We start from the raw sequence: 15170 nt of genomic DNA, 5'->3' as shown, positions 1-15170 counted from the left end.
TCCACGTGTATGAGTGCTGAGACAAATTCAGGGAGAATCGTGAACCCACCGACATTGGACTTGTGCCCGAGTCTGTGTCCAAAACCTGCAGAGTCAAATGATGCGCCTGTGGTGACGCCCTGCAAGATTCTATGTCCGTGTCGTATTGTACACTATTGGCGTTATCATGCATGTCAGCAAAAATTAATTTCATGTTGAACTTGAGTTCCTAACTTCACACAGATTGTCATGTATAGATTTGAATGGTTGAATGAATGAATTACATTAGGCTCCAGTAATTATTAATAACTGTACGTCTGTATTCGTAATGGGCATGTCGAGTTTCTTTAATTGGTACATTGGCTCTTTTATCATTCCTGTCATCATTCCTGTCGGACGACAGACAACAGACAACATCAACCCAACGGCGTTGACTGCAGTCAGCGTGTTCGTTCACATTACAGTTTGTTTTGCCTTATCAACCTCGCCCGTTAAACCCGAGGCACATTGAGATGACAGGCATTGATATAACTGTTTAAACCCAACTCACACAATCGGGTCATTAATTTAGGGGGCGGTCACAAGGCGAAGGTTATCTCATAAACCTATCCTTTCTTTCAAACGACTAGAATGGACGTTACTGTACATTACACAAACCCGTTCTACAATCTCCCTTTCTTCTAAAGGACTAGTCTCGACGTTACTGTACATAACATAAACCTGTTCTACTATCTCCCTTTCTTCTAAAGGACTAGTCTGGATGTTACTGTAAATAACATAAACCTGTTCTACTATCTCCCTTTCTTCTAAAGGACTAGTCTGGATGTTACTGTAAATAACATAAACCTGTTCTACTATCTCCCTTTCTTCTAAAGGACTAGTCTGGATGTTACTGTGCGTAACATAAACCTGTTCTACAATCTCCCTTTCTTCTAAAGGACTAGTCTGGATGTTACTGTAAATAACATAAACCTGTTCTACTATCTCCCTTTCTTCTAAAGGACTAGTCTGGATGTTACTGTAAATAACATAAACCTGTTCTACTATCTCCCTTTCTTCTAAAGGACTAGTCTGGATGTTACTGTAAATAACATAAACCTGTTCTACTATCTCCCTTTCTTCTAAAGGACTAGTCTGGATGTTACTGTAAATAACATAAACCTGTTCTACAATCTCCCTTTCTTCTAAAGGACTAGTCTGGATGTTACTGTAAATAACATAAACCTGTTCTACTATCTCCCTTTCTTCTAAAGGACTAGTCTGGATGTTACTGTAAATAACATAAACCTGTTCTACTATCTCCCTTTCTTCTAAAGGACTAGTCTGGATGTTACTGTAAATAACATAAACCTGTTCTACTATCTCCCTTTCTTCTAAAGGACTAATCTGGATGTTACTGTAAATAACATAAACCTGTTCTACAATCTCCCTTTCTTCTAAAGGACTAGTCTGGATGTTACTGTAAATAACATAAACCTGCTCTACGATCTCCCTTTCTTCTAAAGGACTAGTCTCGACGTGTACTGCACATTACATAAACCTGTTCTTCTATCTCCCTTTCTTCTAAAGGACTAGTGTGGATGTTACTGTACATTTCATCATTGTATAGTAAGATGCCTCGACCGCCCTTCATTACATGCTCCAGATAACTTACAAAGTTACGATGCACAGACGCAGAAGCAGTTAAATTCAATATCACATAGATAGCAAATTCCATTCCTTAGTCCCATCACTGACCGTGGTCCTAACCATCTCCAACCATTATTACGGACGACTGAAGGCTACATTGCATTTTTAAGTTTGTCTGCCGCAAAAATAAGTTCGTTCACCGCATTACAAGTCGCTATTGATCCTAATATTGAAATGTTCTTTACTTGCAAAAATTGCTTCTGAAACCATTGTCACTTAAACGATTACATTTTGCAGTTTCGGTTATAATCCAATTACGAGTTGAAACACGACATGGCTGTGTTTACCAAAGCATAAATGTGTCGGAATAAATTGTGTCATGACTCCACTACAGTGTAATAAATGGGGCATTGTTGTCTACAGATACTGGCGGGAGAACGCCCTTACTTCTCCTCAAACCTCTAACCAACCTTTATTACTTGAATCTTTTTTATTTAGAATTAAAGTTCCATAAATAAGTCTTGTATTTCTTCTCGCCATATTAATGTCGCCTTTTCGTAAAAAAAAATACATAGTTCGGAGCATTTCGCTTAGAATGACTTCATAATGTCGTCTGATATCAATGATATTGCTTTGCTGGTTATTGGGTGCGTGTGCGTGTGCGATTGTGGATGCTAGTATACGTCTGAGTGTGTGTAAATGAACGACTTTGGATCTGTCAAGACTTTGCAGATACTTCATCTGGATCACGCTATACCAACGGTATGTGTAACGAAAGCCCAAAATGAAGCATATTGGTAAAGCACACTGTGAGCAGGGAGAATATGCTTCCTCACTAGGAAACCATTGTGATGACGTCATGCTTTTGATGTTGCGGTTCCTTCTGAACATGCATTTTACTTATTCAACTATTCATTATGTAATTATAATGATAATAATAATGTAACATGTAACATATAATCATAAAGAACGTAATTAAGTCAGAGAACAATCCGTTGAGTCCAGTCACGGATCCTCATGATTTGTCCTGGCGGCTCTAGAATCTGACGTTTAGTAGAGAACTTGCATTAAGAGAGTATTGGTCCGTAAGCACGATTCCTATTCTTTGAATGAACAAGGTTATTCACAAAATTCACTTCCACTTTCGTTGGTCTTACATGGGCATATCCTATACTTCAACAATCTGTTCTATGGTATCATAAGGATATGCAGACACGTGAAATGTGTATGCCATTGTTTTGCGACGATTTGCCTTTGCCTGTGTTACGTGATGGGTGCCATCAATGAGGCATGGTGAACGCCCACCTTTTGGAGATCCCCTGTAATCGTCACTACAGTATCGATAGTGCTCCTCTCGTGTGTCAGTAGATCAATATTGTTACAACATGACACTTCCAACAGGAGGAAACCTAGGGTAGTATTTAACCAAGTGTGTGTCATATTCATACTATTATCGGGCGACTGACGGGATCGGGTGGTCAGGCTCGCTGACGTGGTTGACGTATATGTCATCGTATCCCAATTGCGTAGAACAATGCCCACAATGTTGATCACTGGATTGTCTGGTCGAGACTCGATTATTTAGAGACCGCCGCCATATAGCTCCAATATTGCTGAGTGCAGCTTTAAACAACATACCGACCAAATCATCCTATTGCCGCCAAATAATGGATCCGGATGGATTGCCAAACTTTCTTCCAATACTATAGCTATTACTGTTGCGTCATTCCTCGTGTAACCAGGCACCGAGTAGCCGATGTAATATAAACCCTTACACAATATATCTAAAACTTACAAAATTGATAAAAGACCTAAGACGTTCTTTCAGAATGAACCATCGGTTCACCCACGAATTATGAAATTATTTTTCACTCTGGTAAAAGGACAGTACGTGTTGTCCATATCAGTAGAACATCAGATCGTGTGTGCGTGAAAGCGTTGACTTACTCGGTCAGACAGGACGTGATGCCAAACACTGACCACACGCCCATCAAGCCACAACAATAAATACAACCGCTAGCGCCAAACATGGCTTCTGAATTAATTTTCCTTAATTCAGCGGTTACCCATAATTCATATATTAATGTGACATGAGGCCCAAGCACAAACAGAACGATTCTGCTGGAGTAAGTAGAAATTTATGTATAGTTCTACAATTGAAACCGCTAAATAGGAAGGAAAGATTATTGCTCAAGTGGTTAATAAATAACATCGTACATGAAGACACAACCATCACAGATGCATCATGTTTTCTTCTAGCCAATATTGTCATACGAGATGATTGAGCAGGCATGCTTCCTAGTTGACTCTGTGTCTGTAAGTTATCGTAGCACAAATCATGGTTGATCCTCAGTTAGTCCAAGATCTGCACCCCGCATCGTAGTTACATGCTTTGTGATCATGACGGATATGGTGATGCTCGATGTACTCTGCGAGTAGATGCTGACTGCTTGTCTCCAGGTATCTCTGATCACACAGGGCGAGTGTGGTATGGTAAGAGCCTACTGTGTCTGTGTTGAGGTGGAACACATGAGATGCATTGCTTCATGCCAGTGTTGTTGAGTTAGCTTGGCTGTGTCAATACAGACCACTGGCGTCTTATAAACCCATGAAGTTGCAGACATGTGTAATTTACATCTGACGTGGGCGGTACATGGGCCTAACACGTGGGTAATAGCCGGGACATGCCGTTCGTCAAGTTAATGGGTTAATGGTCTGTTTTGCAAACCCTAGAGAAGAAATTGAATAAGTAGCCCAAGTCAAGTCTATAATGACTGGACAAGTTTATATTGCCTCCACTGCATGTGGATTTTATTACTCGGTGGAGTATTTTCTTTAAACGATTACTTTAATGCTAATAGATGACCTTACATTTTCAAATCTCAAAATTACCCGATAGCAGTTCGGATACTAGACATTCATGAAATTATCTTAAAGTTTCAGATACACACGTATAGGGATACCCATTGTCTCGGGGCGTTTGTACTCTTTGGATGTTCGCAACCGTGTAATCCAAACATGCAGAGTATGGTCGGCAGATGTTGGCCGTACGAGGACAGGTGTTTTCTGGCCATATGGCGGTCAAGTACCGTGTCAAAATGGAATCTACAGTTTGGCGGTAATGACATGATTTCATATCATGAGGGATATCAAGGCCATCCCTATGGACATGTTTGAGTCCGTGTCCGACACATGTCATACATGACAGATCAGTCATGTGGTATCTGACATGTCCGACCTGCAAAATAGAATCGAAGGCATTGTGTGAAAAATGTCTCTGTGAGTTGAAAGGCTAAAGCTTTCAAATCTACGTTTCGATTGTTAACAGAAATCGAGCACGGATTGCTACGTCAACAGATACGAACGTCACTATCTCGTTGTTGATGTATGGATGCGCTTGTGAGATACTCTTGTTCAAGTACGAATCCACTAGTGGGGACGGTTACCGCCATGCATGATGATTAGTGCAGCTGTTGTTACTTACAAATGTGTTTACTCTATGGCTAGGACTCACAAACAACGAGGAGTCTGAATATGCAACAAATGTGTTGTCAGATGCATTGAGACCGTTTCCACAGGTTAGCCGAATGATATGATCAAAATGCAACTACGATAATGTATCGGCCTTGTGCTGCAGTATCCCACTGAAGATTAGGGTTGTGGAAGATGTTGGACGTCACGGGGCGTTGGCCTCATTCTTGATACTTAACGGCATATCGAAGACCTGTGCAATGCTGTTAAGCGGATATTTATTGCTGGTTATAGTCAGTTTGGATAATGACCATCCTCTTTTATTATGTGTTATCCGCTAAAACATATCTGCGATGCTGACTACCCTAATTTCTCTATTCGATATTTTCTTAAGATTAACAAACAAACAATATTAACAATATTAAAACGAGGATTAGGGAGTCAGGTCGCGTGCCATGGGTACCAACGTGCATTACCAACCCAAGCAGCAACACAAGGCTTGAGTAGATAAACCATCAGCTTATTAGACAGCTTCAGAATGAATCAATTATTTGGGCATGTTTACATCAGTTGAAGAAGAACCCATATAAATTTACTAGGAACCGCACTAATATGAACCAATCACACAAATATAAAACTATAGTGTGTTAGTTACGGTACGTGTTCCAACGTGACAGACGTCATACAACAGTTTACACATGATATTATACGTCAGACACACACTAATACTACTGCATCGCCATAGTGGACAGTCACACAATACACACACACAAGGTGGACAGCGGCATAAAGTTAAACAGATTTAAAATATGAGACTATCTAAGAAATGCACCAAAGTGTGACATGTTCCACATAATCATGTAGGTCTTGCCAAGGGTAGTAAGATATACTACCCATCAAAAGTTTAGACTCACTTAAAACACTCACTATATGTTATGTATATATATGTGGTTATATCAAAGATGAATTTCTCCACTAACCTAGGGGATCCAACTGCAAACCTTATGCAGATGAATTGCACGAGGATCATGCATCAAATTGCTGAAAAGCATGTGCAAATATCGTGCATGTGAACAGCTGCGTTTTGTTAAGATTTCGCCTATTTTCACTGTGTTTCATATTTTATTGAACTCATGACAATAATCTTTACAACTTTACGAATTTGTTTTACAATACATAAGTTCATGTGTAAACAGTACCTTTAAACAGTATGGAATATTTTGCAAAATCTAGTTCAGAACAGTTGACAAAAGTAAGTGGCTATATTTACACTAGTGAGTCTAAACTTTTGATGGGTAGTACAGTTAGTATATAAATATTTGAGCATATAGACGATAGTAAAGTTTCGTACCTGAGTAAATAAACGATGTGTTTATTAGACAGCCAAAGAATGATGAGTGACAGTCTGTCGTCCGTATTGTATAACTATTTATCTATAACAGATAATCCCATGTAACAGATTAAACTGACGATTAAGTTGTTATTCTGAAATTTAGAGGCACAAACTCGACAGAATTATATTATTTAGTTTGACTTAAGTATTGACGATAGATGTGTATAGCTGACCAGTTGCGAGTATACCACGAATGTATACGTGCCACGTGTTTGATTTGATCAACGTGGAATACAAACACAGCGGTAATTACAGGCAAAAGTATTGCACCTTGGAACTGTTAGCTTAACTCCATCTGACCAACACAATACGAGATACTGGTTATAACGTCTTATAACATTTTGTAACATAGTGTCCATTTCCTCCGTGTTAAATAACAGACTGAGTATGAACGAAACTAAAACACAAGTATTTAACAAATAAACAAATACGTTGTCACCTTTCACTCCATAGGTGATTTTTTGTTGAAATCCACGTAAGTATGATCGATGAGTGGACGGATGGATAACATATTTGGATGATCATAGAGCAGAAACATTCTACCTTAATTAAGGTGAATATTGAATTACGCATGAGTGTAAGATAGTACTTAGGGAAGGTTTGGCGGTTAATGCTTATCAAGTGAGTTCAAACTCGCCTTTAATGTAAGTTAGTTTAGGCGTGGAGAGGTAGAATGATTGCGATCGTTGGTCGAGACAGTCCCCAATCAGACTGGTAGAACAGAAAATGATAGAAAGCCTTTGTTATTGGACACACGATGGACTTGATGAAATTTAACCAAACCCTCAGCCGGTCTTCCTTCAATCATTCCGGCCCTTTAGCTGTGACTAGAGAACGCTTCTCCACCAGCCGAGTCATTGTGCGCTCGTTAGATTAAGCTTTTTACTCACTCTCCGATCGCACGCTACTTTATATATCATTAAGTCCGATTCCATGGCTCTTAGTCCAAACCGCTCATAGGATATTAATTTAATTGAGGTTTTAATCGATCTGGAAGCCTCGTCGGTATAGGTGTTCCGAGCTGTGTGTAACTCTCAAGGGGACGCGAGTCGTTTCTCTCACCTCGTGAAAGCTCGGCAATGATGTTACTTCGTCTTCATTAAATTCGGTCCTTAACCATTAGTTGTATTTAGCAAGGGCACCCAGGGGGAATCTGTGCCCAAAGGTGAGGGCGGGAGCAGCGACTTGTACATTTGTTACGGTTGGGAATTAAGGGAAGGGCTTTGCTTTGTTGATCTGTAGATGGACGAGCGCCTTCTCGGAGTTTTCGATCTTATGGAACATTAATGAAGAGGCAACTTGTCTCATATCGCTGAGTTTTCTTGACGCGTTTCTAGCTTAGACGCCAACAGATGGGTGAATGTATGAAACACAAGTAAACTGCAGATATGATATCGTTGTAATTATTTGACAGAATTATCAAAACATTGTACATGATACGGGGCATGTTTTGATCAAGGTGGAACATACATATAAGTCTACATCATTGCAGACTATGCTAATCCAACGCCTATATCGAATAAAGGTTGGCGTTGTTTAATATCAAGTCCCTTGATACAGGTTTCGTCGGGTAATTAGGGCTGATGTTGTCGCCATCCACCCAAGACGTTCATGTGTCACTTATGCGAAATAATTCAGTTACACTTTCGTTTAATGTTATTTAATAGTCATTTGATTTTTTCTTCTCAGGGATGAAAAAGTTAGTTTTTGCTCTTCGCCATTGGCATATGATGTTTTCACATCGGAGACATGGCAGTAAAATAGATTAGTCTGGTTCGCCGATGTCTCGAGCAGCAGTGAAAACTGAACACTGGCTTCCCGAAATAGTTTGAAACTTCTTAGAAATTCATACCTTTTTTCTCAGGGGCTCGTGGATTGTCACGCACATAGCCCTTTATAACCTACTGTCTGCATTGTTTGAAAATAAGATACGTCCTGAAATTTTGTACTACCAATGGTATTCGTGTGAGAAAAACACTCTCCGGATGGTCTCTCTCTCTATTCTCTCTCTCTCTCTCTCTCTCTCACTCTCTCTCTCTCTCTCTCACAATATAACGACAATAAATGGCGTAACGTACTTCCAACCACTCTCTCTCCCTATTCTCTCCCTGTCGCTCACCCTCTCTCCCTCCCTCCTATAGGCACAGTCAATAAATGGCGTAATGTTCACTCAACCCTTCAATCTGTGTATACACGTTTTACTGTTCGGACGTAGTATCCGTGTATATAATGCCAGACCAGCATACCGTAGCCAATGTGTGCTCCCCCTGACGTCACTGTTCGGCGAACATAGACTTAGTTGACAACGACGCTTCCAAACCTAATTTCCAATCCCAATAAGAGCTGGCTATCCACTCTACTCTACCAAATCCACAATCTAGTCTGTCTGACGATTATAGAATTGTATCAACTCAAATTACGGAGAAATGGACATCAAATTAAGGATGGAAACGCTTGTCAAGCGCTCATTAGTCCAGATGTTGACATGCATTGTTTCCAGAAACAAAAGGGTTTAAGGCATAAAATGTTCACTGGGCTGATTTATTCCAGTTTAATGAAATTTCAGCTTTAACGTTCATCGTCTGTATGGATTGTGACACTGGACCAAACTCAAACTTGTGCAAGATAAGAGGAGACTGCAGTGAGCTAAGCAGCGAGAATGTCAATTGTCTTCTGTTTGAGGGATGACTTCCAGAGAAGGAGATTTAAGGAATGGCGTTATTATGGGATTTTGTGTGGGATGTAAAACCACTTAAACCTTAAGTGTGTCACGTCTTAGGAAGCCAACGTGACACGGTTTCTGTAACAATACATTGACCTTCTCAACCTCCTGTAAAGGTTGTGTTTCACTGGGGGATCTGATGAAGGTGGCGGAATATTAAATCCTTTTTCTGATGAGCTGCGTCTCTTGTTACCAGCTGTCGGATTAAACAAGATAAATGCCGATTACATTAAATTTATCCTCTCTCTCCTACACCGTGGACTAAATTCTGTTTGAGCATTTGTACCACAGAATCATTGTTTAAACATGGGGATGAAAGCGGTGAATCTGGCTGACTATGATTAGATGAGTGAGTATGTGTAAGCCTTCACGACGGCCCGTAAATAAACTCGTGATTGACACCTTGAGCAGCGTACCATGCTATAGGAGTGAGATGACAAAAGGTCACAGTGCTTGATCACCTGTATCCAAATTCTGTGGATGTGTCTGTGGTTTTACCATACACACAAGTTATATGTATATAGGACAAGTTATATGTCTGATACATGTTTCAGTGTGGAAGACTGACTTAGCAACCCATGTTTGTCGGAAGAGGCGACAGACGGGATCGGGTGGTCAGGTTCGCTGACCTTGTTGACACATATCATCGTATCCCTGTTTCGTAGATCGATGTTCATGATGTTGATCACTGGATTACCTGATCCAGATTATTTACAGACCGCCGTCATATAGGTGGAATATTGCTGAGTGCGGCGTTAAACTGCCAACAAAGAAACACACAGTGACAGTAGACTGTCAGTACGTGTTATGTAAGGTGTAACTTAATATGGCGACTGCATGAAAAACACCTGAACACTATCTGCAGGGAAAACGTAATTATTGCAAATCCAAAAACACAAAAACTGTCGCAGTGGCCTTGATCTAATGCGTAGGGGACTTACATTTCTTTCCACCCACTTCTACGACATAAGGATGACATTACTTCGTTTCACTGGCCTATATTAATACCTGCTTGAGTAAATACATGTCATTACATAAAGTCTACAGTTGACACAGACGTTTGACATAGGTGATCAACATATCAACATATTTCCCAAGAACCGCATCTCAAGGATAATTTCAAGCAAAATCTTATCGCGTCTCTATACACATTGCCAATTACAAGGGTTGAAAACTTAGCGGCGTATTTGAAAGGACTTTCCTTTATTCTAACCAATTATGTAACTGAAACCACTTTCAGACAATGTGAGCATAAGACGTGTTTGCGGACTACTCCCACGATTTCAAACTCATGATCACATGTCTTATGTGTGTGAAAAAGATTTTGATTTTCTGAATATTTTAACCATTGACGTTTAGACATAAACCAGATGGTTTTCTTACGAAAGGAATGTGTTTTTTACTTTAGAACAGTATGACACTCCCAGTTCTGACAACTGCAGAACTAGATGTTCTTTCTGCCACCCAATTAGGATATACATGCCAGTCCAATTGTTGCGAAACTGACACGCTTAAAATGTGTCTGTTGAAAAATATGTCAGAAGAATTTAGCCAATGTGTGCCAAAACCAACTCACCTATCACATATATAATACCAAATGTTCACTGAATTTCTGGACTCGATCAGTTCTGAGTTCCTTTATTTCATTCCTGTGATAAAAAATACAACGACACATAACCCTATGAATGTAGTGGGGGTTACTTTACTGACGTATTTTTCTGTATCCAAATGAGGAATAAACTGTTACACGCATATCAAACGAACTTGAAATATTTTCACTGGGTACGCTTAAGTGTTATTTGTGTGCATTTAACTCTTTCGAGTTCGAGAGAGGACACTTTGTTTCTAACATCTCGCCAACTGGACAACTGCACATGTCTGTTCAGAATTAACATCACTGCCCGCCTTCTAAGACTTGTCTTATACTAACATCTTGACGGCACGGGGAAGTAATAACGTGTAAGGAAACTGCAAGTAGGACAGATTTTAGATCTGTAAGGATTCGTATATAGGTAATGATCTTGTGCCAGTCTGCTGTTTTACATACATCATCAAAATTCGATAGTTAATTTCAATTTCGGTCCCAGTATCATTTCTTAATGTGAGCGCATCATAGGTTTTGTTGTGTCAAAAGAGCTGAGCACACATGACCAAGGGGACACACGCGCCAATCATAAGGTGAAACAGAAAAGCCACGCAGACCAAGTTGGATATATCAAACAATAGTGAAATATCAGCACTACAGAAATCCGACTTTATTAGATTACTGTCTCATTTAGCAAAGAGCTAAATCCTTCATGCTCAGGTCAGTTTGAAAGGAAAAGGGAGAGGTTTCTGCCGATGTTGGGTGATCCTTCTCAATTTACTCGACAAATGTCTGGTCCTATAGAGAGAGAATTTGGGAACGGCAATCGATAGTTCACCCACGGGAAATGAACAAGTATGCTTGAAAAAATATGAATCACGGACGACTTCTTTAGGCTTTGATCTTATCTTTGGTGGGGGAAATCTCAGTGTACGTGCAGTTTGTCTAAAGGAGTCAGCATCTGTAATGCTATTGATGCCTAATATAAAAGTGTCTTATTGCTGTAGCAGAAACCGATACAATGGAATGTAAAGATGTAATCTAGGCACGCTAATATCTGCATCTGGGGACATTTCATTGCTTTTAGAGGGCATAATATGTGTCCAGAAGTTTACACTAGAAGACTCCAAATGAAGACCGTTACCTCAGTACACGAGATGTGAGAGACATTGGATACTTTGAAAACAAATAACATCAGACAAAGTCGATTCTGAAGTGTTCAGCCTCGTGTGCCGGAGAAAACAAATATCAATACATTCACAAATGACATCGTTTAACATCTATAGTTTTCTTCAGCTAAACTATTAAACCATATTTACAAATTGCTGCAATATTTGAATATTTCTCTTGCGTTATTGTTTATTCAACATACTTTAGTAAAGGTGCTTGTTATAACCACTTCGAAGACCATAATTATTGGACAAACAGCTGGTTGGACGTTGGACTCCATCATTTCATTAATTATAGCCCGACTACGATTTGTGCCGAAAACAGATCGATTGATTGCTCTCATAATAATACTGATCAAATATTATTCATAAACTGCCGGGCAAAAGAATGTATACATCCACGTTTGTTTGATGGTTGCTGGTAATGAAGTGGTCATCAATGGTGGTCTGTTTGATATTATAAACGGGTATTATAGCCGGGTTTACATCAATATGACTCTAGTAACTAGTGCCTGTGTGTGACTATTGTTGTTGTTAACGTAACTTCAGCTTTACCCCGACAACCAGTAAATGCTCATGTCTGGAGCAAAGAAACCAGTGATTGATATAACAACTTAGACATACAATCAGACAGTATCCAGGTCATTTAGTCGCCTCTTGCAAGTGTGCGCTGATGGGGACCATTGGAGCCTGGAAACTGATGTATGGACTCGAGAATGAAATACAACCACAAAAAGTATTGGAAAGATATCTTGCACAGGACCTATAAGGAGAAGCAAGTTTCAGTACATCATAAGAAACACGTTTTTTCAAGTCTCAGCATACGCATTTATGGCATGCTATCAAACCAATGCCCGGTTTGACATTATTTTCATTTTATCGTAACATAATAATTGCATGGTTTGGTTTGTTGAAATTCTGCAAGATCAATATTTAAAAGAAGCTTTAAAGTATTTCTTTCTTTCTAACGCAAAACACTTGACCTAATGTTCTTTGAGATCATAAAATAGCAATGACGGGTTTTATCGTAAAATGCAGCAGTTCTTGGTTGCATGTTGTACAAGCAATAAATTCAAGAATTTTGCTACGCTTCGTGAAATATTACCAGTCCTTAATGGAATACGTATTAATATACAGTGGTTTACCATTAGAAACCAATGCCACCACAATAAAAGAGTGATTGTAAATTGCATGAGGTGATCCGTGGAGAGAGAATCCTGCTGTGCGCAAGGATCACTTGCAAGGACTAGTCGGACTAAAAAATGTTAGGAGTGTTTTACGAGAATAATGCTTGTGTGCTCTGGCGTCAATGTTATTGACAAAGTCGACCATTATTCTCTAACATGACGAGAAGAATTGGACTCGTGAGGCAGCAACATGCAGAGCACATTTTCTTTTGACAGTTTGCTTGTACACTGTCCGTTACATAGCGTGCCTCAACGGACCGCCTTTGACAGGCAGCTGAGTTTGAAGAATTGGGCATCAGAGACATGGGGAATACAGAGCATATGTGCAGCGTTTATCGCCGTTGCTTTGACCTCCGTGTCAGCTGTACCACTGTGGGACAGAAATTTACGATAAAAAGATAACTGTTTGGTGTATCGCTTTGCAGTATATAGTCATTTCAGTTGGCAATCTGTCGTTGGTGAATGGCTGTTTTGAGTTTACGACGATATAAACATAAAATGTATTTACACTGCATTAAATGTTCAACACCTACGTATTTCTATGTCATCTAAACTGTTGTAATTGGGGTATAGCTATCTGTACATGTGTTATTCCTGAAAGATGGAAATTCACCTTTCTGAAAAATGCATCCACAATGATAAATGCTCGATTTCGTGACCATTGACCGGAAACATGTCGAACACTTAGCTTTAGAAACGGTATACAATAAACCCACAAATACATATAAATCATGATCTGAAGATGCCCAGTTAACGCAGACACTTGTCTATACGTTGCAGTAACATGCACATAACTTAATAGTGGCCATATAATCTGGTGGGAATTTATGTTGAGCACGTCAAATACGATAATACAGTATTGTTTTACGATTCCATCGCTAACATGATAAACGAAGATGGCATGTATAGGTTGATACTTTCATAACTAAACAGCATTGCATTTGTCATCATATCCATATTGCAAGACAAGCAGTTTACATGTTAAATGAGTTTCATATTAGTGGCGGACGTTGGGTTATCCCTATCTCGCTCATCCCATATCTTTTCCATCACCCACTCCTTTCTCCCCCGACATGGGATGACGTTCGCCAGCATTTGTCAAACAATATGGAGGGAAGGTCCCAGCAAAAGTGATAATCAAAAGAAAAAAACAATGCATCAGGCGATGAAGCTCATTTTGAAACATTCAGCTCTTCCCTGGAACGGCTCTGAATACACGAGGCAGATGTCCCTACAAGGACGCCGCGAGTATCAGGGATGGATTCGATCTTCTCAGCTTGGTGTGCGCGGCGTTATGAGGTCATGCTCTGTAGAAGACTGATCTGTGAAGTGCCAAGGGGTCATGGTTTCCTGCTGAATGATGATACTGTTGGGATGATGCAATGGCCGTGTACTGGAAGCCTGTTGTCTCTTTCATCATATTCACTGTCAGCTAGTTTTGTGGTTTCTTGAAGACCCTATCAAGTGATGATGGTAGCCTGAACACCGACCCAGTGTTCTGTCACCACTTGCTTCAATATTTACATGAACTACATTCCCCTATGTTTTGTATACATTGTATGTTGTGCTATTGCGCATATTGGAAGTCCAAATGTCACAGCAGTTTGAATGTATTAAATATCTCTATGTCTATACACTTGTCGATTAAATAAGTTTTCAACTTCAAATAAACACAAATTATGATCTTTGATTTTTCAGCATTATGCCATTCTCGTGGAAGTGTCCAAATGGGTATGTGTCTATAATAAGGGTTTCTCCTATAGCGAGTTACTAACATGGGTTTGGTATTCGTTCTGCTGTAGTGACTTAAATCATTGCTTGACATCGTGCCTCAACAGCTGAGACGCTGTCGAAAATAACAACAGCTACCAACAGCGATGAACCACAGGTTTATCCAGATTAGATTACTTGTATGCCGCTGTGAAATACCATTATTCACGCATTTATTCGTGACTCAACAAAGTAATACACTGTCACAGTAATATGCTGGTACTTCACGGTTGTCCCTACTGCTTCACGTCACCTGAGTGACAGA

The 15170-nt window shown here is 39.7% G+C and overlaps 1 protein-coding gene across 1 annotated transcript in view; it reads right to left on the bottom strand.

The window, feature by feature from the left end:
• Window positions 1-1520: 1520 nt before the first annotated feature.
• LOC124280397 (lachesin-like) overlaps window positions 1521-15170 on the bottom strand; it is a 46894-nt gene continuing 33244 nt past the window's right edge. The window contains exon 9 of the transcript XR_006899672.1: window positions 1521-1531. The gene's annotated coding sequence lies outside the window, so the exon portion shown is untranslated. The remainder of the gene's footprint in view (window positions 1532-15170) is intronic.

This window comes from Haliotis rubra, unplaced genomic scaffold (genome assembly GCF_003918875.1).
Source record: "Haliotis rubra isolate DU_JTF1 unplaced genomic scaffold, ASM391887v1 Scf267, whole genome shotgun sequence".
Lineage (NCBI taxonomy): Eukaryota > Metazoa > Mollusca > Gastropoda > Lepetellida > Haliotidae > Haliotis > Haliotis rubra.
This window is presented reverse-complemented; position numbering and strand designations above follow the sequence as displayed.